We start from the raw sequence: 22131 nt of genomic DNA, 5'->3' as shown, positions 1-22131 counted from the left end.
TGAGGATTCTCTTCTGCCTGCAATTAGTAACAGCACTGTGCCTACCTCCTAAGGTCTGAGAATACTCCTAGAGCTTTGTGGTGTATCTGCAATCACCCTCCATGGAGAGCCTAGCACCATTGGTGTACTTCCAAGTGCACACTTTTCTTCCTGTCTCTCTTGGCATGTATTCTTTTGCTGACTCTTCTCTTGTCATTTTTTTCCTCTCCTTTCTTAACATCTTTTTCTTTCAGATTCCCTTCTAAGATCTTTTTATACTTCTGTTATCATCTAGATCAGAGAGATGTACTAAAGTCTTCTTCTTCTCTAGCAGGAAACAAATGAGCATTTAGGGTAGACTCAACCAAGGCAGGAACGCAAACAAAAATATTGTCTGTAAGGTGTGACTCCTACCTTCTAGAGCTTACTTTTAGTTCAGAAGGGAGAATGAAGTTATATAAAAGCAGCGGAGCATATGAAGTCATCAACATTCTGGAGTCTCAGTGAAAGCATCGTGGGTAAGGTAGATCTTGAACTGAACCTTTCAAAATAAGAGTAGAGCAGGCATCTCATTTTGATTGAACAACATCAGTGAAGGTGTGGTGGAATTCAATATGGATTATATGAAGGAGACTTTGTCCCAAGGAGAGTGTGATATCTGGAGAAGAAGATTAGATGGGGTGGGGTTGAATTGGGAGAGAAAGGTAGTTAGCCAGTTGGTAAGATTGATGATTCCACCCCACCTTCCTATTCACAACAATTGCTAGACTCAAAATGTGGAGGTCAAGCACCACATCTTCAGTGTGCTCCCATGCTTAGCATAGTGACTAACAGAGAGCAGTCATATAAAATATATTTAGGAATGAAGAAATTCTCCACCCTAGAAGGGTTTTATAAATCCCTTTAGAAGTTAGATGAACTTAATGGACTCTAGTCTTTAGAAAAATGCAAGTATATACCACACACACACAGACACACACACACAACCTTCCATGTAATTACAAGGGGTTCAAGGACTCCCTGAAGACTGTTCAGGGTCTCCAGGTTAATAATTGGTGATTTGGAGATGTGTGACACATGATTTATGTCTTGAATATTATTCAGACTCTCTCCTGTGATTTAAACTTAAAAAAAAAAAAAACTGTTCTATGAAGTTTTTCTAGCATACCAAAGTTCTTGAGAAAAAGGCATCATGGGTAGATTTTATTGTTGTGAAAGATAATATCTATTTCCAAGAACATAGTGCAAAGTCTACTGTAGACAGCTTTTTCAACTAATTCATTCCCATAATTCTAACTGGTTTTGAAAAACTAACGAATGCATTGCTATTTTTACAGAGAACATTCTTCAATAAAATCATAATGTTATCCCACAATAACACTGAGTTGCTTTTGCAGTTTACCTCTGTGATCATATGCAGTTAAGGAACAATGAAAAGAATCAAAACAAATTGTGCCAAAAAAGACAATGTTTCTAACAACTTTCTTTTACTTTCTATGACCTATGGCAAGAATACCCTTTAGTTAAACATGGGTGGTAACACGATAGGCATCTAATGTCTGACCACCTGTTGAAAACTATTCAGCATTTGAGTACAAGCTATTACTAGATAGTGTTTTGACTAAGAAGTTGAAGAGGAGAAAATATTCTTAAGAATGGAGATTTTGATATTGCTGTCTAGGTATGAGATTCTTTCCTGTTCATGACCTTCCTCTCTCTGAGCTTTGCTACCATGTTTTTTATTGGCCCATCCTCAAATCTCTGCGCTTCACATCCAGCTTGAAACAGATTTCTCCAACAGCTTTTTTCCTATATATTCATGGTTTTCTTTGAGTGCCTTATACTATATAATCAAAAATATGAAAAGAAGAGAAGATACGACAAGGGATGGCGGGTTGTTGTTATCATCATGTTTTCCATCCTCACTACTCTGGTATCTGGGAAGTTTTTAGACCAGTAATACCACTGATAGCCACCAGTGCAAGGTGATGGATTCAATGGTAGCTATTTAGAGCAAAAATAAGAATAAATATTAAAAATTTTCTGAATTCATCAACTAGTTCTGGAACTTTTCTAGGAGACTCTGTCCAATTATGGCACCAGCTTATCTAGTCTAAGCAAGTATGTTTTCTTTCTAAAGTGGCTTTGGTATGAAATGGATTTACTGATGTATATCGTCTCTGCTCTGCATCAGTCATATATACTGTTTCAACTAATTCTTAAAATAACTCTAAGAAGTTGTTCCCATTTAATAAGTGAGAAATCAATGTCTCAACTAGGTTAACTTGTTGGCCCAGGGCTACTTACCTGTTAGGTGATAATAAATTTGGGTCCAAGGCAATTTGCTTCTAAAGGTGCCTTGCAACACTCCCCCTTCTAATGAAGATTTTTACTCACATACCCTACCTTCCTTCCCATTCCTGTTTCTAGGACATATGTGACACTTCAGTGAGAGCAAAATTTAATTGGCATTGTTATCAACCTCTCTGGAGTTGTGAACAAAATACAAATAAAACAAGATGGAAGGTTTTGCACGTAAATGTCTTTGCCATAAACACCAGTAGCTTCTTTAATCCTAGCAGACAGAAGTGATCAAGTGTATCTGTTTCAAAGAGTGCATCCATATTGTTTTCCGGTAGAAGAGTAACATATATTTGTTAGAAGATGACCTAAACTGATCAATTCTTTAATAAACCAGGGAAGTTGGATTGTTTTGCTAATCTGTGAATGAATGGTCTTGTCAACATGATCCCAGGAGACTGGGAGTGACCTTGTGTTCTCTGTGGATGTGGCTTTGCATCAAGGAGTGTGAGGCCAATGGGAAGCAGCCTCATTTGACCTTTGAGAGCTTCATGTGACTGTACGTCTAAAATCTCCAATGGCAGAAATATTTTTCCCCATATAATGTGTAGATTGGGAGTTTGATATTTATTAAATCTTGTGAAAATAAAACTTGAATTTAAAAATAAGTACATGCTTATTATAACTGTTTAGGTTCACTTTCTCTAGCAATCACCTTCCTTTCTGTAAAACTGAAACTTTATTAAGCAACTGCTAGTGCCAAGCACTATGCTGAACAGTTTCCTGTAAATTATTATATTTTACCCTCTCCATGGTCCTATGGCCTTTTTAAAAAGGATCATGCCAATAATCAGCGAAGAGCAGTGTGGTTTTTGTTAAAATGACAGTGATTTCTTCCTATCAAGATAGGTTTTAAAATGTTACACTTACGACTTTTGTCATCTTTCCTTCCAAGAAAAGATAAATGTTATTTATGAGAAGCTCAGTTTAATAATATCAGATAAGCAGAATTCTGGTTTTTTTAAATGTTAATTCTGACCAGAGAGCTTTGGATACTGAAGGCCCTTTCTCTAAGAAAGTTCAACACAAGAGCAGGTCCAAAGAGTGTTTCGTGCATCTTAAAATTTAAATTTACATTTAGCCAATCAGAACTCAAAGCTAGTATCAGTGTTGATCATACAAAGGGAGATGTTTCTAATTAACTAACTTTAAAGCCCTATCTTAATCACTTAGAGCATTCTTGTGCACATCTGCGCTGCAGGAGTAACTGGATTACCTCCATGGTGTATGTGTGTCGGGGTGTGCGTGTGTGTTTAAAGCAATGCTATAACTCTATCCAAATGCGATTCAGCATTGCTTTAAAGTTTAGAAGCAAATGTGTACTTAGTAACATAGTTTAAAAATTGAAACCCCCCTCCACCTTATATGTTCTTCTCTTGTAAATTGGGCTTGTTTGTGGAGGGCAGCCATTTCAAAAACTGTGACACATACATCCCAGAACTTCTTCCCTCTTACTTCCATCGAACCTAAATGAGCACCAGAGCCAGGGCCTCTCATGTGGTTTTGCTTCATCTGACAATGACATCAGTATCTTTCCACTTGCCTTATTTTCATAAAATGATGCCCAGAATGAGTGGCGATGCCAGTAAAGGAAACTGAGTCCTAGGAGTGATTTTTCATTAGAGTAAATGAAGTGATACGATAAACAAGTCAAACCTGATGTGACAACATGGCACAAAGCTGTGATACGAAATGTTTGATTCTCTTCCTGTGAATGTTTTCTAAAGCTTTTATTATGCCTTTCGCATGTCTCGTGTGTATATATACTGATCAGTGGAAACATAATTCGTGTGCAGATATTTATTTCTATCAATGAATGACCAGATGGTTCTTGCCTATGTTGGAAGAGAATCGTTTTCCCTATTCAGTAACTCAGGGACATTCTTTGTAACAAAATAAATAGGATGACCAACTCTAGCCCAAGTGAGAAACATGCGGCTGCCTTTCTCTACTTTGTAAAGTTGGCAGAGGCTCACACATGCCTTTATTCTTATTTTTTTAATTGAAATAGTTTGTGTATTTTCCCCACCGAAGTAACACATGCTCATTGTGGAAAACTATGGCAATACAGACAAAAATAAAGAGGAAGAATGCTTATAACTTGATTTTTACTACCCATAACTAGCCACTTGAAGATTTAATGATGGTGATGAAGGTATAAAACTGATGTTTATTTGAGTGCATACTCTTTGCTGAACACTGTACTAAGTGCTGTACACAAATTAGTTTATTTAATTCTCCCCACAACCCACTGGTGTAGGTAATGGTATTGACCCCCCCCCCTTCGGAGCTGAGAACACTGAAGCTCGGAGATGTGAAATGGATCGCCTGAATCACACAACTTCCAGGTCCCAATAGTAGCAGACTTCATGGAACCTGGGATTGCCTGCCAGCCAGCCCCATTGATTGCTAAGAGTTAACTGATGAACTCTTCATCTGCTGTATACATTTCAATTTTTTTTCACTTTTGCATGTTACCCTTCAGTTGTTATTTATGAAGCTTTCGATATGTTAAAACATTTTATTTTTACACAGACCAACCTGTTCTTTACTTTTGCGGTTTCTACCTTAGTGTCATGTTTTAAAAGGCCTTTCCTATTCCTAGATCATAACACAGGAGGGAGAAAAAAAAAAAGAAATGCTAACAGTACCAGAAGAAAGTAATCACAAGCCAGAAAGCCAAGGTGTCTGCCAAAGCTGTCACCAACAGGAAGAGAAAGGAGGTCTGAGATGTGTCTGAAGGCAGTGGCAAAAGGGGAAAATAAACCTAGTCCCTTACTATATCCATCGAGTGCAGTCTGTTCAAAAAACCAGTTACATGCACCTCCTTTCTTGCCTCCTGTCTTCCCCTTCAAGTTCCTGCAGCAGGCTGTGGACTAAGAGGAAGGACTGGAGGAAAAGAGAGGAGGGCTTGTTACATAGCTGGTGGTGTTGGAGGGCCTCTCTCATGGATGTCAGATGCCTTCTGTCAGCAATAGGCAATTGCCAGCTCTTTTGTGTGAAAGTATGTTCTTTCGAGACATTCCCAGGAAGACCTCGCACACAGAGGTATTCCCTAGCGTGGATGAAACCCTCTCTGGGTGACCTCTTACCACTTCCTTCTCTCAGATCCTGACACAGCGTATGTCCCTTGCCCTGAAGTCAACCTTCTTGAGTGTAGTCATTTCACTATGGTGCATGCATAACTCCACTACACTAGGAACGTGGGTGGGGATGGGAGGGAATCAAGTATCCTTTCCCTTTCAACTGGTAAAAATGGAGCTTCTTCCTTTCTTTATCTGCCCTTTCTCCTTGCCCTGCCAGTGGACAACTTCAGTCAGCCTCCTGCCTTCAGAATCCTGAAGTCAGGGCTATCATCAAGATCTATGCCCTGTATTTTAGGAGGGCATGCAGTAGGTTCTCCCAAGAACACTCCTGAGTTCTGCTCTAGGAGCAGGAGGAGGAGGCAAGATTTCGAGTCTCAGCAGCTTGGAAGTCATCCAGTTTGAGGAAAGAGATGCCAGCCTCCCTTTCTGGCAAGCATCCCAAATCTCTACAAGAGGTTCTCCTGGAGCCCATCTACACCAGTGAATTTCCTCCTCATACTTAGGCTATTAGAGAATGATGAGTAAGAGTCATGGGGCCAATATTTCTACCTTCAGCAAGTCCTGCAGAAGTATGTCTCACACTTCCTTTGGGAAATTGTGGGTCAATCCTCAGGGTGAGGACCTCAGCTGAAATGCCGAGGCAATAGGAAAAGTCCCATTTTAACACCGTATGATGTAGAGTTATTTTGTGTTGTGAACATATCATGTGATAAAAAAGTTTCTAATTTTTTTTCCAAAATGGATCTTTATCATAGATACTTTCTCATTAGTTTATTACTTTTTTAATAGTGACCCAAGCCATGAATAAATTGATATTCATTTCTTCTAGAGGTATAACTCCATTATGATAATATGAAAAAAAAATTGTATCAGAGGAGTGCTCTGTATTGCAAAGCCATTTCTTTGTCACAGTGTGTAGTCCTTCGAAGCAGTATTTTGTTGATCTTGGTGACAACAAATTCAATATATCTAATAATACTGCATAGCAGGTCTTCATTCTCTTTCCTGTTGATGTGACAGTCACTCTTTAATGAAACCTTATTTTGTATACTATTTGCATTGTAGATCAGGAATGAAGAGCTGAGTTTGCTTAAGCAATAGCTGATCTGTTTATACTTTTTATATTCTTCCATCAAGAAATAATTACCCTTCAACCAACCTTACCTCTTTCTGCTTCACATATGCAAACCACCTAAATAAAACATACTCAAACACCCAAACCACACATCAGTATACAAAAACAGTCAGGACCCAGAAAAGCATAAAATTGTGTATGCATAACCCTTGCCACTTCCTTGTACCAAGGCAGTCATTCATTCAGCAAGTACGTATCGAACATCTACTGTGGGCCATAAACCTGTGAGCCAGTAGAGTTGATTTTGCTCATTTATTTGCTACAGGGAGTAAAGAATAAGATTTGTTTTAACTCCAGTTCTATAAAATCAAAATGTTATTTCTGGCAAAGATAATATCATAGTAAGACTTTAGTATCTCTTGGTTTGTTGTCTATAATTCTCTGCTGGAACACATCTACTACACATGGATTGGTTTTAAATGGCCTTCAGCAGATTGCTGCAGGACCATCTGGCCATTTGCTATCTGTACTCGTAAGCTTACATTCAGTTCTAGAATAATCGCTTTTGACACCCTGAGAACTTGGTTATGCCATGGCACATATTATTTAAATGTTAAATGTGTATAGATTAGGACACACAGTGACAGTTCAGGTGGCATATGCAATACTTGAACATAGCCCATCCTAGTAAGATGCAGACCCTCAGTACAGCTACATTATGGAATAAGTACATTTTTAAGGTGACAAGAATTTTTTTTTGTTTTATATGAGAACTCCATCAAATACTTTTCCCAAGACATTTATTAACATTCATGGTTCAAAGTGTACACTTGCACCCAATTTAGTATTAAAAGAGGTATTTGCACACCTCGGTGTTTATGACCCATAAAAATATAAACTGTGAATGTATATAATTCTCTACTGAAAACATTTTCCTATATTCATGAACCCACTATTCAAGGAAAGGCTACTTCAAGGTGCAAAGTAAAAAGCTTTCCTGCTTTTTAATAATGTTGAACCTCAAAATAATGTTCAGTATGTCCTGAAGGATGACCATGGATGGTTGCGATCTTTAAACAACCAACATTGCTATCTTTTTAGAAAGCTTGGAAGAGGAAGGGGTACCTGGGTGGCTCAGTTGATTTTGGCTCAGGTCATAATCTCAGGGTTTGAGATTGAGCCCCATGTGGGGCTCTTCACTGGGCCTGGAGTCTGCTTAAGATTCTCTCCCTCTCTCTTCCTCTGCCCCTCCAGCTCCTTCTTAAAAAAAAAAAAAAAAAAAAAAAAACCTTGGAAGAGGGAAATTCAATCATATGTTAAAATGTCTGGTTTTTCTTATAACAGCAGAGATTTCAGTTTGAGTGGGCACTTCATAAATACCTGCTGATTGCCTTATAGTTTAAATAAATGTCTTAGAATTTAGAAAACTGATGGGTTTTTAAGGAAGGATAAAACTTAGGTACAAATCTCTCTCTATTGCCTCACTTTGGTTAATCTATAGCTCTTTCCAGGCGTAGTGATCAATACCTATCTGTCATCCTCACCTCTCCTCAAAACCTCTTCTGATGTTTCCTGTCCAATATCTATTACAGTTTAGCAGGTCAGGAACTGGCTCTAACAATTTACTGTGGGCTTAGTCCCTTAAGAACTTCAAATACTGAAACTTCTGGATAGAAAAGAAAAAGCAAGTTTTTAAAACAATTAGTAGCATAAAAATAAATTTATAACATGAGAAATAAAAGATACTATAAAAATTAATGCATATTTTTTAAAGGGCTAAGTAGAATTTTAATATATTCATTAAAATGAACTCAGTGGAGACATTAAGTATTAGACATGTGTGAAGGGAGAATTAGTGACCTAGAAGCTAGATCTTAAGAAATAAAAGGATAAGAATCCAACACATGTCTAATAGGACTTCAGAAGGAAAAATCAGAGAAAATGTTAGAGGCAATATTCAAAGAGATTTGGGCAAGAAATTTCCAGAGATTATTAAAATCATGAATTCTCAAGGTAATACATATATTTAGTTTTAAAAGCCAGGGAATACAAAAAAATCTATAATACGAAGCAAAATCCTTTTCCACAATCCTTCCCACCCCTAAATTCTCCCACCTTCAGAGGCTACCACTGACAAAATGTTTATGTTTTTCTTGTCTTGCTGTTTCTTGATTTTTAAAATAGATATTATCTATTTACTTCCTACGAGTAGAAATGATTTGGTTAGCTCTTTTACAATCTGAGTATGCATGTGTGCGCGCACACACACACACACACACACACACACACACACACACACACACTTTCCCTCACCCTATCCTTCCAATATGGCTATATCTCAGCTTTTGGTTAATTAAATATTCTGTGTCTATAGCCTTATTGCTATGTAAAAAATGTTCCCTGCTGAGCATCATTGTATTCTGTGATTAGGTTTTCTTCCTTGAACAACTCTTCACTTTTTCCTGAAGCTAATTATTGCATTGGCTTTACCTGCCTGGTGTCTGTCACCATCCCAAACTCATTCCCAAGCTCTGTTGCTGTTACTGACTCATAATCTTGATATGGCCAGTCACATCAGAAAACCTATCATTTCCATGTTTTTCCTTGGATACCTCCATCCTGGAGGCCTCCATTCTCTGGTTCCTCTTCCTTCTAGTTGTTTTGTGTTATCTACAAGTTATGTCCACAGGAGCTAAAATTTCTTAAGAACTCGGGTGTCTCAAAAAGCCTTTATCCTAGTATCTCACATTTGATTGATATTTGACTGAGTTTTGAGCTCTCATTGAAAATCATTTACCTCTTAAGTTTGAAGTAATGTTCTATTGTTTTCTACTTTTTGAACTTCCTGTTGAGAAGTCTGATTCCTGTCTATTTCCAGTCGCTTGCATGTGACTTTCCCTACGTGAGATTTTCCTTTTCACCCCTGGTATTATGAAATTCCAAAATTCTGCTTGGATTGGATTTTTGTTCCTCTCTTATTCTGGTCACTCATTCCCTTCAGCACAAATAATTTTCTTATGTTGTTTCTTTGATTTTCTCCCCCATGATTTCCTCGTCTTCACTTTCTTCAACTCCTACTCATCAGTATTGAAATTTGGATGCACCTCATTTTGTTATCGCTTCTCTTACTTTATTCTTTATTTTTGGTGTCCTACTTTCTATAAAATTTTTTCAACTTTATTGTCCAATTCTTCTAATGATTCTTTTTCAGTTAAAATATTTCTGTTCACAAGCACTCTTCTTTGTTCTTGAATGTCCTTTGTTATTGCATTCAATTTTTCTCACCATGAATGCAAAAATCTTATTTTATCACTGTGGATATTATAGGAATTTTTTTTTAAGCTTTCTTCTACTCTTCCTTCTGTCTCAGTTTCTTTCAGCTTCCTTTTCTGTACTTGTTTGCTTTGTCTTATTTCATTTGAATAGTTTTCCTCAAATGTCTGATGGTCCCTGGCTCTCCATTCATATTTGAGAGTGAGACCCTGAAAGGTAATTTAATGTTTCAGAGACAGGGCTCATGGCCTTGTGACACTTTTCATAGAATGAGGAAACAGGGATTCACTCATTTTGTTTTGGTATCCCCACATGTCATTGGCGACAGGTCAGTCCAGTGAGTTTCCAGAGAAAGGCTCCTCTGGTAGCCTGGATAGGGAATCTATTGCTGTCTGAGAGCCAGATGGTTTGGGAAGGGCGCTAGAGAGGCATCACCAATAAATGGACGCTCTTTCACTTAATCTCCCTCACCCTTGCCTTCAGCCTTACCTGGTGTCTGGGGTTCAGCCCTTCTGGTGAGGAAGCCTCCTTTCTGCTGTTGAGGTGAGGAGTGGACGGTGGGGGGAGAGGCTGGATGGGAGGTAGACCCTGGCTGCCCTGAGCTCCAGGAAGTGATCAGAGGGGTTTGTGCTCACTTCGTATGGAATTGCTACCAGTTCTGTTTTCAATTCTGCTCTGCATCTGCACCTCCAGAGGTACCTGGTATGTCTGATACCTGAGCCTTTGGAGTTTGTCTGGAACAAATAAGCTGCTGCTTTGGCTAGCAGCACACGCACAGGCAAAATCATCTGCACGCATAGACGTGTTCTGCCGCCTCCTCTGTGCTCAAACACCACTCATCTGTCTGCTTTCCATCTTCTGAAATTTAGTTGACATTTCTTTCCTATTGTCATCTTTCTCAATTTTCCTCTTCGTCCTTGAAAGTCTATCCCTAGTTTTAAAAAATTCCCATACCATTATTTTACTGGAGATTCAAAAGGCAAGAGGGATTTAAAATTGGTATTTGCTCTGCTCTGCTATCCCCAGTCCATTCTTCACACTGCTGCAGAGTGTTTATTCAGCCCCAATCTGCCTGTAAACTTTTCAAATGGCCACAAACAGCTTCCCTTGGATTATTAAGGGCAGAAAAGCTTTCCCCTCGTTATACCTTGGGCCTCATTTTTGTCCCTCCCCTCCCCCACCTTCACTCCTGTTCACCCCCAGTTGACACTCTGACCATATTTTTTGTTTTTTATGCCTGGACATGTTTTCCCTGCAGGCCCTTTGCACATGCTATTACTCTTAGCACAGCCCACCTCTCACTACCACAACTGGCTAACTTCCAAACACCACTGCAGCCTCGGCTGAAAGATCTAGACAGCCTTCTTGTTGCTAACCCCACCTAGATTTTGTTGCTAACCCCACCTAGAGAAGATCTGGTTAAAGATCTTCTCTAGACTGCCTTCCTTGTTGCTAATCCCACCTCCAGGGCTGGGTTTCCATCATCCTAACACCTATTTTTCTGATCAGAGCACCTAGCACATTGTGTGGTCCATGAGTCCAACGTGGCTATTCGCTCGGCATATACTAGGCACTCCAATGTTTGTTTAATGGTGATTGAATGGCTTTTTTTCTCTGAACCTTTTTCACTCAGTATTTTCACTGAGTGTTTTAGGTTTTTCTTTGCTTTCAAGCCATGGTTATATTCTAGGAATACCCCAGTGGTTTACCCATCTGTTATATTTTTACCCCTGTTTTCCAAACTTAGAAATACCAGAAAGTATTGAAAACCTGAAGTAAGTGGGAATGTTTGTACACTCACTTTGTACACTTGAATGCTTCATTTCACATGTAATATTAACAAAACTGTATCTTCTTTTTTTTTTTAAGATTTTATTTATTTATTCGACAGAGATAGAGACAGCCAGCGAGAGAGGGAACATAAGCAGGGGGAGTGGGAGAGAAAGAAGCAGGCTCATAGCGGAAGAGCCTGATGTGGGGCTAGATCCCATAACGCCGGGATCACGCCCTGAGCCGAAGGCAGATGCTTAACCGCCGTGCCACCCAGGCGCCCCCAACAAAACTGTATCTTCTAATATCAGTTCAGAATAAAGTCAGTTTCTATGGCTTAACAATTAGACAGCAATAGAATCAGACCTTGAAGTGAATCAATACTTAGTGGCATAGCATTTGATGTGGTAGCGGGGGGAAAAAAAAGCGGGTTGTGCTAGAAGTTGGATTTGCTGGTAATTTTGATTTATTCAGGTTGTGGATGGGCAAATAAAAAAAAAAAGGACTGGATTTTTTGATGCCCATCTGTTCATGCTTCAGAGACCTGGAAACTGATGTTTTAAATTTCCTGGTTTTACTTTCTTGGTTTATGCAGCTTTAAGAAGGGGGGGGGGAATGGAAAATATCAGTTAGAAAAATGAAAAGAATAAAAGGAAAGACAAGGAAAAGTGAAAGGTAGGAAAACATAGGAAACAAATAGAGAGGGAAGAATATATTTGTTTGATTTATAACATTAGGCCTTTTTGTAATTAATGTGCCTCTAGGCATGAGTACAAATCTTTGATTAGTACACAAATGAAAAGAAGGTAACGAATTAAAATGCCTGCCTTAAACGGATGGCTAAAGTGTAGCTGGTGAGAGTTAACAAGAAAACATATCTTAAAAAAAGTTTGTCTGGTTCAGAAAGTAGGTTTCACCATGAAATGGCAGTGGAGTCGAGTATCTCTTTAGTAATCATGACAACATAATGATGATAATCTTCACCATTATTATTAATAATAAAAAACAGTAGTATTTACCGGCCTCTTACTATGTGCCAAGCAACATGGAAAACATCACTCCGCAAGGCAGCCTTAATATTATCCCCATTTTACAGATGAAATGACTGATACTTAAAGAAAAAAGCGCTTTCCCCGGGTCACCTAATGGGTGGCAGAGCCCTGAATTTGAAGCCAGACAGTGTGCCTAGAGCCCCCTGACCCAGTGTGCCCCTTTGCCCATGAATGAGGACTGTAAGATAATCAGTACATTTGGTAGAATGTGTTGACCCTTTTTCTTCTAGAGAAGTCTACAACTGGCAGTATTCTCATTGATCAGGTGAGAAAACCCAGGTTTAGAAAGATTAAATGACTTTATTCACAACCAAATTTTTAAGAATATTGTCTTTCCTAAAACTCCATTTTCTATTCTTTTTTCTTAATTCTTAATAAACAAGTACCATTTTGTGCTTCACAATAAAATTCACAGACATTTCCTCCTCTTTGTCCCCCAAATTCTTTTATCAGTTTTGATAGTCAATTCTCTCTTCTTCCACAATATTCTCTTGTTGTCACAGCCTGTCAACATAAATATGGTGCCTTCTACTCTGTTGGTTTCCTGATACTGTGTTCAGGAAATTTCACATGTCACGGTGTTGACCCTCTCTCCTTTTTCCACAGCAGTATCCATTTGTATTGGTCATCTCAGGCTGCCAAAAAAAAAAAAAAAAAAAAAAGTACCATGGAGTGGGTGGTTTAAACAGCAGATACATATTTTTTCACAGTTCTGACAACACCTGAGAACAGTGTGCCTGTATGGTTGGTTTTGAGTAGGGCTCTCTTCCTGGCTTACAGATAGCTGCCTTGTGGCTACATATCCTCACACGTGGTGGTGGAAAGGAGGAGGGGAAGGAGAGAGACAGACAGAGATCTCTTCTGCTTCTTAGAAGGCCACAGTCCTATTGGATTAGGGCCCATTATGACCTCATCTAAACCTTGTTACCTCCGAAAGAGCCTATCTCCAGATGTAGTCACATTAGGGGTTAGGGTTTGAACCTTGAATTTTGAGGGAACACCATCCAGTCCACAGCACCAGTCAAATGACATCATGCTCTAAGGGAGAGTCTCCAATTGGAAACACTGCCATAGGGAATTCTTATATTTATTTGGAAAGAAGAAAACGATCCTTTCTTTACAATCAACACATTTTACCGTCCTGCTTTCAACTTCCAAATAATGGCTTCTCAAAAAAAAAAAAAAAATCATGGACTACAACATGTGATTAGAGATCATTTTTAGAGTTTCCTTCGATGCTTTATTGATGCTGTAGGAGACCTGGGACTCCCAGAGTAGTGACACCATTTACCTGCCAACAAGGTAAATCCTAGCAAAGGAGCTTACTGAGTCTAGGTACATGTGAAACAGCTACTTCCTCCTGCTTGAAAGAGATTACCTCAGATCCACAGTTTTCATTTTTTATATACTATCATTAAATTAACTAAGGTGAAAGGATAGAAGGTTTTAAGGTTTTGCTTCTGAGTTACTAATGAAACAAATGATGAGCAAGTTATTAAGTTTGAATAGAAAAATTAGATCATTTTAGTAACAGAATCAGTAAACAGTATAGTTTAAAAGTGATGTGGATAATTTGCAATTAATTAATTAATTTGGCTAAGAGACCAAAATAAGTTGGCATAAAATGTTACTACATGTGCACTAAAGGCTTTGTCAATATAGATATGATATAGGAGGAGCTGAAATGTTTGTTGAGTGAATATTTGTTGACTGATTACAGTTTCTCATTCACGGACTAAGTAGGAAATCTGGTGTTATCCAAGATGGCCTTAGCGCTGAGTCCTTAGTACGGGTGCCAACCTGAATGACCAAAGGCATGGGAAGTTTATTTAGATTTACTCAGCTCCTCTACAGGGTACAATTCTCTTTTAATCCTCTCAACAAATTTGCAAAAACAGACACTATCGCAGTTTATACATTAAGAAACTGAGGTTCAGAGAAATTAAGTGAATAAATTCACAAATGTGTACTGAGACAGCCTGGATTAACCTCTGTTCAACGTGCCCATTGCTTGAGTGGAGTTCCTTAAGGTGCTTCACAGAGATTTCTCTCCACCTGTGCTCCCCAAATCATCTTTTGCATAGGCTTGCTGTGGTATTTGAAATGATCCCATTTGTGGTAAGTTCCCTTGAGTTAAGGTACTGCCTCTTTTGAAGGTTGCAACACATTGAGCATAGAAGGTGAGACATTGTGGGAATTTAAGGTTAGTCCCCAAGAAGACCAACAATGGAGAGCAGGGCATGATGCAGGGCTGGATCCAAAGTGGGGCTTAGTTCCAACATATAGGCTACAAAGAGACATGTGGTAGGTGTGGCAGACAGCAGGGGGACCTGGGCAATCAGAAAGTAGTATAAACATCTTGGGGGGGGTTGGTTAATGCTTGAAATGGAGGTGGGAGAATAAAGATTCCCTGTTTGCAGTTTAGCCTACAGTTCTGCCTAACTGTGTTGAACTGCTATAGTAAACCTTGTGTAAACTACAGGATTTTATTGTTCTGAGAGAACTCTTTTTTGGGAGGAGTGGAGCTCATGAGAAGTAAGCATGCATAGGCTCGCAAGACTGGCTCTGGATTTGATAAACATTTTTCTGTCAACATGCAAGGTAGCTTTTCGTCTCATACATTTATAAGGACCTTAAATTTTTGGTGAGAGGAGTATATGTATTCTAAAGGAATTTTATAAAATTGCACAAGACAAACAGCTCATGCTAGTAGGCAGTTAAATTAGCAATGTATACAATCCAAAACACTCTGAAATCAAGAGAGAATGGGGACTTGAGGCATAATTGTTTAAGTTAAGTAATACTAACCACATAAACCATATTGTCGGAAGAGGTCATATAAACAAATGGTATAAGTAAGGTATGTGGGAAGTGTTGGATTTTCAGGAATGTGGTGGTGGGAAAGAACAAGGAAAAGGAATAGACTCATGAGCACGGGACCATATTTTCCTAGGATAGCCATACATCCCAACCATTGAAGGGACAGCCTTCGGGAAATGGTGGCCCTCCACCAGGGGAGGAACTGCAGCTTGTCCTTTGGGTGGCCTTTAGGAAAAGGTGCTGTCATCACTGAGGGTGTCCTCTCTGGGACCAGGGGGAGATAATGAGGCCAGTCTGATAACCACAAATTTGCTTTCCATCTCAGCGTGCATTTCTCAGGCTAATAAGTAGGGTTTGCCTGTTCATTTTGACTGCGCTCGTGTCTGGATTCTGTTTTTCTATCTTGTCACAAAACAGATTCTTCGTAGTTGCAGTGAGACACCCTTGCCCCGTGCCCTCGTGCTGTCAATATTGCATGTCGGCTTTGCAAGTTCGTACCACGGGAGATGAAACTTGGTTCAGGCACCAAACACTGAACATCTAAACAACGTGGCCTCAGCAGCCACGGTGGTGGTGGATGGCTGTTCCCCCAAAGCATTTGTGCTATGTGCGTGTGGATTATGATTGACTCATCTGTGATTTGAATTTGTTCCTATTTTGTTCCGCCAGGAGTTTCTTATTGAAACAGCATCCATAGACATGTGCCATCTATTTTATGAGTATTAGCCCTTAGCCATCTCAAGGAAAGAAGAGCAACCATCCTACAACCAACCAACCAAGCCTAAGTCTGTCTTTCTGTTTAATGTTGTGGTCTCCCAACATCTACTTTTAATTATGATGGATTTCCTTGCTTGTGATTCCTTTATTTAGTGAAGATAGTGTGGCAAGAGATACAGGGGGGTGTATGTGAACACATGAGAATGCTAGATCAAGATTTTTACTTTTATAGTTTCTAGTTTTATATAAATCTGCTTACCATATAAGTGATATATTGGACACATGTGGGCTAGCATGATTTTTTAATTATCTTTGATATTTGCTTATGTGGCTAAATTCTAAAAATGTTAATTTTGTAATTAATTTCCAGCACATTGTTTGGAAACAGTGAATAGTTTTTGTTATAAATCACCCAAGAACTTACATCACTACACTGCCTGGATGTGTCTTCCCGGTTGGTTTTGGAAAAGTTATTTATCTTTGATTTCTCTTTCTTTTCTCCTCAATTCTCAATATGGTTTATATCCAAGAATCCAGAGAAATGGCTATGATAAAATCAAATGGTATTTTCTTTCTGCTGTCATCCATATTAGCCTGGAACCATATCTCCTGTCCCTTTTTTTCAGATTCTCCTCATTTCTTTCAAACTTCCTTTTGTCTGCTGATGTGTGGCCTTGGTGTATGGCCTTTGGTTTGAGTTTCATCAATTTCTTGCGGGAATGCATTTCCCCCGCTCGTTCTGTCATGCCTACCGTATAAAATATGCCGCCCCCTTGCTTGCTCTTCATACTCTGGCTGCGCATCACCTAGGGTCTCCAGGAGTGTTTCGCAGAATATCCTTTGTTGAATATTAATTCTGAAAGTGCATCCTTGGGGGTAGGGGAGTCCTTGTTTCATTAAGTGTTAAGTTTGAGAAATGATAAATGTAATATTCCTATTACATAATAGGTGCTCAATAAATATTTTTTGACTAAACAAAGAATGAAAGAATGAACATATTTCTAGTATACACTAGCACGTACTTTGGGAAGTTCTTTAACAAAGAAATGCTTTGCTCTGTTTAACCCAGCATTTGCCAAACTTGTTTTCTCACAAAACCTTCTCTAGTGTTGCACAAAACACACTTTGTTAAAACTTCACCCTAAGCCATACAACACCGTGGCCATACCACTCTCCCTCCCTCAAACCCAAGCTTTGTCTAGAGGGGCTGAGCTTCATCAGCTCCCTCTTCTGCCCCACACGCAGGCCACTTTCCTTATTTCAGTTGCTAACACGCTCCTCCTTCTGCCTTGGCTCAAATCTGGAATCATCTTTGACCAGTTATGGTGTCTTTCTCTTTAATCATCTGCTAATTTGCATCATTTTTCATGTGCTGTCTTCCAAATCTGTTTTGAGAAGCAAGACCATTGATAATCTTTGTCTCGTGGACTCTTATCTGTGGGTATTTATGAGATTCCATAGGTTGAACTCACTATATTAAGTACTTTTTATTGAAATCTCTCAAGAAGACATTTGTAAGCAGCGTATTCCACCATGACATACATTTCAGCCCTGGTACTCTCTTCAACAACACATGAATCAATATTAATGTCCTAAGTTTACTTGACTTGCTTCATTTTATTGCCTTCCTTTTGGCTACCTCTATTAGTCAGCTGAACAAACTCTAGCCTCTCAACTTTAGCAGAAATAAGCTAAGGTACCTAGAGCATTTCCTGCATTTGCCGTCAGTCTTAATATCATTTAAAGCTACTCTGAAATCTAGTCTTTCCAGATTGATCTGAATAAGTCCATTCCTATAGGTCCAGCTCTAGGTGTGTGTGTTTGCATGTGGGGATGGCAAAAAGCAAGCACATTTAGATCTAGAAAGTACATACACCAGCTGTGTCTTTGAACATTACCCAACATAGTACTGGAGTTTGTAGCCGTGTCCCTGGAACCATGTTGGAGGACAGACATGGTGAGGAAGGAAGGGCGTTTGCGGGGAGAGGAGGCAGGATAGAGGCTCTACCTCTCTTACACAGATTGGCTGTTGGTTGGGGAAAAAGTTGGGGGAGGGCTCCATGGCTAATAACATTGCAAATGATTACAGTAATCAGGATATTTCTGAAAGTAAAAACAGGTTCTGATAGAGCTGAGAGACTCAGAAAGAGGGAAAGACTTTCTGTGATTCAGGTGGGCAGTAGCATTTCTTTAAGAAAAATTGGGAGGTTATTAAAAGGCAAATCTGGCTTAAGCTCTACAAGGCTGCTCACTGTTTTTCTTCTGACTCTTTTCTCTCTTTCACTCCTTATCTCAGGACCTTTTCTCTTCTCATTAACACCTCCAGCAGACTTGGAGCCCGGGAAGAGAAAGGAAGTGTTCAGACATGTGCCTATTTGCATACTCACTCTCTTGAGTTAATGCCAGGACAGCACATTCTGTCCAGTTCTATAGAAAAGCCAGCTTCACCCCATCAGTAAGGTATTATTTTCTTTTTTAGCATAGAACGGTTTATTGCCAAGCTTCTCTTAACTGTACATTACAAATAGCGTCTGATTAAGAATGTTCTGGATGGGTTAATTAGTGTGGTGACTATTATTAAGCAAACTGCTTGTTAGTATTATGCCTATTTGATCTTGGTATTGATGTGAAGTAATTGACCATAGAGCTACATTTAGAAAAGCTGGAATAAAGTTTTTTGATTTCTATTATGGCAATAAATTGTTTATATTAAACATGTCTATGAAAATATGAGTTTCATGGCACAATCAGAATAGACTCTGTGTGGGATGGTAGATGAGGGTTGTTTTGTTTTGTTTTGTTTTGTTTTTTAGAAATATTACATTTGTCCAGCTTGCTTCACAACCAGCTCTGCTAGAACAAAGTAGTAAAAAATTATTTCAGCTTACTACTGCAGAGTATATGAAGAGTAAAGTGATTTTAACTTAACCTCACCTAAAGGACATATTTCCTTTTTGATTTAGCTAAGTGCCTGAATACTTATCTGGGTAACAATCACTGTATATAAACAGACTATTAAAGAAAAATATGGGAAGATATTCTAAGCAAGGAAAGCATAGCATGTAACCACCTTCTTTCAAATACTGGATTATTATCTATATTATTTATTGGTATTTTGTCCAGTCCTATTATTAAGTTTCCCTCACTATAGCATTTCCATAGGGAATTTATTCCGTGAGCTAATAAATTATACCATCAGGGAGTTTTTCTTGAAATTCAGCTTAAATTTTCCCATTCTTAATTTCATCTCATTACTTCTAGTTATACCCCTTTGTACCCGGCTAAATAATTATTCTCTTTCCTTGGAGATTCCTGTTATGTACCCCTCTACTTGTCACTTAACCAGGCTATTCATATTTAGCTCCTTTAATCTGTCCTCATAAATCAATTCTTCCATTGCCTTAATCATTATTATTGCTCTTCTAAGAACTCTCTAATTTTCAGACATATACAGTTACAGGTGCCCCAGATGAAACCAGCATTTGCACGGCCCTCTCTCCCCACAGACTTGGTGTCTTTCTTCTCTGTACAACAAGCTCCGTAACAAAGTGGTGTCGGTTTGCTGGTCAACTCAGCACAGGCTCCTCTGGTCAAACTCCAGACAATCTCACAGTGTTTTCCATGTGTCTTACTTGCATTTGGGATTTTTTTTTTTCAATTTCATAACATTAGTAAGCTCAGTTTTTGCTTACTGTCCCTATTTATGTTCTGCCTCTTTCCATGTCCCCACTGACCACCACTGATCAAGTCAGCCATCCACAACCTGTGTTAACAGGGGATCCTGTTCATCCTTGCCAACATTTAGAAGCAGGCCTAGCACCTTGCCCACAGCAAAATGCCCTGTCAGTTACCAATTCTCATTGTTTACAACCCTTTAGCCAGTCTCCCATCCCTTTTAATTTGCAATTTTGCTCACATGCTGGCCAATATAAATGGATTTTAAGAGTAAGATGGGTCATGATACTGTTCTCTAGGATAAAGTTATGTTGTTTCAATGCCCGCTGATTTTTTTTTAATTGTGAATCTTTCGTGCACTAAATTTGTAATTCTGTTAAAATCCTTTTTAAACTTGCCTAGCATCCTTTTTCCAACATAAACAAATAGGCTTCTTCACTCACTTTATTGTAGTTTTCCAGATATGTACAGATGTTCCTTTTCTTTCTGTTTGTTTGACTTGTTTAGAGGTTAAGATACTGTTGGGACGCCTGGCTGGCTCAGTAGGTGAAGCATGCAACTCTTGATCTTGGGGTTGTGAGTTTGACCCCTGCGTTGGGTGTAGAGATTACTTATAAATAAAATCTTTAAAAAAGAAGTTAAGATATTGTCATTTTGCTTTGGTTTTGGTTTTGATTTTGGTTTGGGGGTTTTTTGTTTTTATTTTGCCTTTTGTGGTGATTTTTTCATTGCTTTTTAGTTCCTTAGAATCTCCTCATGTCTTGAATTTGTTTCAGGAAGAAAATTGGTTAGTTCCCATAATAATTTTAGACCACTGAGATATGAAACTATAATCGGTATATGCCCAAGTTTCTTTACTTTTCAATCGGGAAGGAACGTATTATTGTATTAGGGCATATAAAGGAGTTAGCGCTATTCTTGTGTTGTACCTATCTCTCTACAATCATGTATTCATTACCTGGGAGGGTTCTTATGTAGAAGGTGATTTCTCTCAAAGAACTTTATGAGACAAGTACAGAGGCCCACCAAACAAGCTTTTTGATTCTGTAACATACACAGCACACTCCAGCCAAAGACTTTGTTTCCAGCTTACAGCAGAGCCCGCCCTATTCCTTAGTGTTGCCCGTCAGTCCTTGCCTTCAGACCTGGTGAACATCCTCGGCCCCCTCCTCCATTATGGTCCCTGAGCACGCTCTTTATACTTACCTTCACCTCTACTCACCTCGCGTGAAATAAATGGCCTCGTCTAAATGCTTTAGTGACACACTGTAGATTCCACACCTGCCACCTGAAACTGTTTTTTTCCAACTTCACTTCTTTCTCCTTCTACCTTCAGCTTTGTAATAGGCTTGGTCTGTTCTCTTTTATAAGGCCTTACTTGCTTTCCCCCACGCCAAGAATCCTACATGCTATGCTATCCTCCTACTTCTGTCTTCAAAGACTTTTCTGTTTCTTCAGGAGCCAGCTCCCTCCCCTTGCAAGTGTCCCCGAGTAAACACCCACATGACTACCCCTATGTACAGGTGCCCCATTGAGGAAAACAGACCTCATTTCCCTGTTCTCCTCTGAAGCTCTCTTTCTCTGCCTGTCCCGCTTTGAGGCACGCACTGTAACCCTCAGGCTGGATTCTCCCTGCACTCTCCACAGGAACTACCCTTTGGAGAGGGAGTGATCCAGAAGCTCCTTGTCTTATCTGGTGCTCTGGTGTCTGTGCCATGCTTTCAACCCCCTTTTTATTCATTTTTAAGGTTTCTTGATTCCTTTCTTAGACATTCTTTTGAGGCTCTTACCTCACTTCAATAGGGCGATATTACTCTCTCAGGTTCTCTTTTTACTCTTCCAAATGTTCCTTATTGCTCTCCTTCCATGATTCTTCTTCCTCACCTATGTCTTAAATGCATATACTCTCCATTTCTCCACTTACTCAACAATCCAGGGAAGGGGTGAAGTCTCAAGATGGGCCTCAGGGACTCTCAGAAAGCACTTACTGTCTGGCCTCAGTCTACCTCTCTAGACCTTGCATTTTGGGCGCTGGCCCCAGCCTGTTTGGATTGCTTGCTGTTCCCTGAAGAGTTCATATTCTTTCCCAACCCTTTCCTTGGATCACAACATTCCCTCAGTCTAGAACTTCCCCCTCTCTGCCTTTAAAATCCCTCAACTAAAACCATCTTTAAGTCTTTACTGATCCCCAAGTCAGACTTAATCTCTCGCTCTGTTTTGAAAGTTGACATTTCGTTCTGTTTGCACTCCACCACAGGTTAGTTGGTTGTTCGTGTCTGTTCTAAGCGCTACTGGTTGGCTCCCCAGTAAGTGGTGAGCTTCC

At 39.3% G+C, this 22131-nt stretch overlaps 1 protein-coding gene across 15 annotated transcripts in view; it reads left to right on the top strand.

Annotated features, from left to right (window-relative positions):
- QTMAN (queuosine-tRNA mannosyltransferase) overlaps nucleotides 1-22131 on the top strand; it is a 406065-nt gene that overhangs the window by 289225 nt on the left and 94709 nt on the right. The gene's annotated exons all lie outside the window — the stretch shown is intronic.

The sequence above is a fragment of the Ursus americanus genome, chromosome 1 (assembly GCF_024610735.1).
Source record: "Ursus americanus isolate L20-20 chromosome 1, mUrsAme1.1.p, whole genome shotgun sequence".
NCBI classification, from domain to species: Eukaryota; Metazoa; Chordata; class Mammalia; order Carnivora; family Ursidae; genus Ursus; species Ursus americanus.
Note: the sequence above shows the minus strand (reverse complement) of the source record. Positions and strands in the feature narration are given on the sequence as shown.